The sequence below is a fragment of the Cygnus olor genome, chromosome 2, assembly GCF_009769625.2.
Source record: "Cygnus olor isolate bCygOlo1 chromosome 2, bCygOlo1.pri.v2, whole genome shotgun sequence".
Classification (NCBI taxonomy): domain Eukaryota; kingdom Metazoa; phylum Chordata; class Aves; order Anseriformes; family Anatidae; genus Cygnus; species Cygnus olor.
This window is the reverse complement of record NC_049170.1, coordinates 139,685,669-139,690,060: the sequence shown is the minus strand read 5'-3', so window position 1 is coordinate 139,690,060 and position 4,392 is coordinate 139,685,669.

The following is a 4,392-nucleotide window of genomic DNA, read 5'->3' as shown; positions in this document are numbered from 1 at the left end:
GTGCCCGTCCCCGCTCCTCCCCGCCTTTATCATCGCCCTCAGCCACCCCTCCCTCCTCCCTGTCCCCTCCCCTCCCTCTTGCCTCCTCTCTCTTCCCAGCCCTTCCCCTCTCCACGGCCCCTTTTTCTCCCCCCGACCCCCTCCTGCCCCCCCTCCACCGCCCCCTTGGCTCCCCAACGGGTGCTGCACCCCCCCACGAGGGAGGGGGAACAGTCACCCACCATGGCTGGCATCCTCCTGGCCTGCTTCCACAGCCCCTTCTGCATCCCGCGGTTGGGTCTTGCAGCCCGTTCCACAAAGCCACCTGCCCCCTGCTCGATTTCACCCCTGGAGCCTCGCTCCTGGCTTTGGCATTAGCGTAGTTGCTGCTGGGGAACTGGGAACTGAAGGTGCAATGATCAGTGCCTTGCTGAAACTTACACTCTTCCTCCTTCAACGCATGCTTTGGGAAGCGACCGAGAATAAACAGGGCTACTGATGATATTCCTGTAAAACAGAGTATAATTTACACCAGAGTCAGTAATCTCAGTGGGACATGGGGGCTTGACACTGACTCACGCTGATGGTGGCTGCCGTTCGTGTTGCAATGGCTGCTTCTCAAGGCTCCAGCAGGGATGGAGCAAGCCCCATTAACATCAGGCCCTGTAGGATCATACCCTGAGAGGGAAACTTTACCCTAAATAGATGTTTCTCTCATGTAATCATTTTGTAGTGGAGCAGCGTGACCACTTCACCCAAAACAAGCTGTGGAGAGGCACAGAAGTTGTGTGCTGGGCTTCCCGTGGGCACACAGCGCAGGTGTTAGCTCGAAAAGAAGTGCTGGAGAGACTCAGGCTGCCTTACAGCTGGAAGTAGAAGCATGAGGACTCTGAAGCTAAAAGCTCTTGTGCCCAAAGGGCACTGTAAGACCTTCAGAGGACTTTGGCAGACCCGACCCTTGCATCCCGTCCAGCAGGTACCCCCTTCTGACTGGGAAGGGATTTGGGGCAGAGCGGTCTCCCCATGTTGCTGAATCACCACCCATTGCACTTCTGGAAGCAGATGCCTATTTAGATGTTTCTAAGCAGCTTCTCAGCCAAATACTGACTCACAACGATCGTACTTCCCTACTGAGGTCTGCTGAGATCCCTCGCAGCATGCTGCTGCCGCTGACATTTGTAGCCCACATACTTGTGTTACCGAGGCCCTAGCACCAGTGGGGCAGCGAGCTGGCAGCCATTTTGTCGTCACTGGGATCATGCTTTTATGGATTAATAAGACTTTTTTTTAAAAAAAGGGGTCTCCAACAGAGGGTTTTTGTTCATCAGATTGCCCCACCAGCAAATAGTCTCTGGGGCAATAGAATATTGTGGCATTTGGAAGCAAATGAATGGGCCTAACACACAACACACTGGATGTGTGCCCTAAGGGCATGTCCTAGGGAAAACTACAGGGCATGCCTGAGCCTCCAAAGAAAGCTCGAGCAATGCAATCAGTGTCTCACACCATAATTACATGAAGCGACTTCCCAGACAGACAGCGCTAAACAACAGACATGCTGCAGCAGAACCTCTGGGGAGGTTTTTTATTTTGTTTTGGTTTAGCTTAAAAATTGGAAAGACTCTTGTAGCATGCTTATTGCTTGTGTGCCTTCATGTCAGTTAGATTTAAGTTCACAGAGACAGAATTACAGAATGGTTGAGGTTGGAAGGGACCTCTGGAGATCATCTGGTCCAACCCCCTGCTCAGGCACGGTGCCCCAGAGCACATTGAACAGGATTGTGTCCAGATGGCTTTTAAAAGGAGTCCAAGGAGGAGACTCCACAACCTCTCTGGACAACCTGTGCCAGTGCTCTGTCACCTGCACAGTAAAGTTGTTCCTCATTCAGATGCTTGCTGTGTTTCTGTTTGTGCCCATTGCCTCCTGTCCTGGCACTGGGCACCACTGCACACAGCCTGGCTCCCTGCACCCTCCCCTCAGGGATTTACAGACAGTGATGAGATCCCCCTGGGCCTCTTCTTCTCCAGGCTGAGCAGTCCCAGCTCTCTCAGCCTCCCCTCACAGGAGGGGTGCTCCAGGCCCTCCACCATTTCAGCATCCCTTCACTGAGCTCCAGGTCTCTCTTGTACTGGGGACCCCCAGGTGAGGCCTCACCAGGACTGAAGGGGCAGGATCACCTCCTTTGGCCTGCTGGCCACACTCTTCCAAATGCAGCCCAGGATGCCTTCTTGGCTGCAAGGGCACATTGCTGGCTCAGGGTTAACCTGCTGTCCACCAGGACTCCCAGGTCCCTCTCTGTAGAGCTACACTCCAGCAGGTCAGCCCCCAGCCTGTACTGGTGCTTGGGGTTATTCCTCCCCAGGTGCAGGACCCTGCACTTGCCCTTATTGAAATTCATGAGGCTCCTCTCTGCCCAACTCTCCAGCCTGTTGAGAGCCTTCTGAAGGGCAGCTCGCCTCTGGGGTATCAGCCACTCCTCCCAGCTTTGTATCATCAGCAAACTTGCCGAGGAGGCACCTCAACCCTTCATCCAGGCCACTGATGAATAAATTAAACAAGACTGGACCCAGCACTGGCCCCTGGGGGACACCGCAGCTACAACTGGACTCTGTGCCACTGACGACAACCCTCTGAGCTCTGCCAGCCAGCCAGCCAGTTCTCAATCCACTTCACTGTCCCGTCTTCCAGCCCCCACTTCCTGAGCTTATGTCGTGGGAGACAGTGTCAAAAGCCTTGCAGAAGTCCAGGCAGACAGGTTCTGCCTGTACTCACAGAAACTCATCTTCTGATGTATTTTCTCTAACACAATCTTCAAAGCCTTGAAAAGCCACAGGCAAGAGAACAATGCAGGGCTTCTCTCTCTCTCTCTCTCTCTCTCCTATCACCAATAGAGAAGAATTAGTCTGTAAATATAAAGCAGGCTCTTAAACCATTGTACTGAACCACAGGACTGTTCACGGAGCCCTGTAAAGGTGCCATTTCACTGGAGCACTCTGCATCAGCCTTCCCATTTCTGCTCTTGGCAGAGCACTGAGCAAATTACTTCAGAAAAGTAATAGCGCAAATACCTCTGCGTTCACGTTTACATGGCTGGTGTAATTTCTGAGTGGTTTATTAAATCGCTTGGATGATAATAAGACTGGATAATTTTCACTGTCAAATATTAAGGTTTGACAAGGCTCAGATTAATTAAAGCATCCTTCAAAACAAAAATGTGTAAATAACTAACAGAAACAGAATACATTTTTCAGCTGTAGTAAGTAAACTGTTTGATTTTATTTTCATCAATTCCCAGTGGAACTGAAAAACGCCATTTAAAATTGTATTTTCTTTCCACAGCTAAAAGAAATGCTCTTGTTTGGTGTGTTTTGAATTAATTAAAGAGACTAAGAGAAAAACACGGGTTTGTATTCCTTTGTTAATAGAGTCAAACCCAATCAATTGTAGGCACCTCTGTATAAAATCCATTCTGATTAATTAAGAAAATTACTTCTCACTGGTGAGTGTGCCAGGCACAGTGCAGCATTTCCATGTAACTGCACACTTCTGATCTGCTCCTGAGCTAAGAGCAGACCCCAGGACATGCATCGTTTGTGTGAATGAGCCGGTAGCTATAAAGTGCAGCAAGCTATGACAATTAAATACATTTTCGCTTGCATGTTGGCTGACATGAAGATAGTGGTGGTTTTAATACAGCAATATAACAAGAACATTCATTTGAAAATATTAATTTTTCCTTGCACTGAGAATTGTGTCAGGGAAGAAAGTGGAACAGAAATCTGCCCTCAGAAATGCAAAAAATAAACAGAGTCAAGCTAATCTTAGGCTGAGCCCACCTGTGGAGGGCTGGTCACAGGTAAGTGAAGGACCAATATCTGCAGTAATCACAGTGGGAGAAACTTCATGACTTGTCTTTCTTTCTTTCTTTCTTGCCTTCCTGCCTTCCTGCCTTCCTTCTTGCCTTCCTTCCTTCTTTCCCTCTTTCCTTCTTTCCTTCTTTCTTTCCTTCTTCCTTTCCTTCTTCTTTTCCTTCCTTTCCTTCCTTTCTTTCCTTTCTTTTCTTTCTTTCCTTTCTTTCCTTCCTTTCTACATTTCAGCACCTGAAGTGTTCCAGCCTGGCAGGAGCGAGATTGAGAATGCAATTCTTTTTGTCTCATTTAATTTGTCATGCTGTTACCATCATGCCGGGAGCTTATTAAGAAAGTAAAATGTGATCTCTGTCTATTAATCATTAGCACAAGTATGGTCTCACATAAATCCTATTAGGGGAGCTTGTATTGTATTTTAGCTGTTCTGGTTTTGTGCTGCCTGCTGCACAACAGCAGCAATGCTTTTCCTAATAACTGCCAGTAATGCCCACTCCGTATATTCTGTTTTGTGTGGCTGTTCCCTATTTCAAAAACCAGAATAGG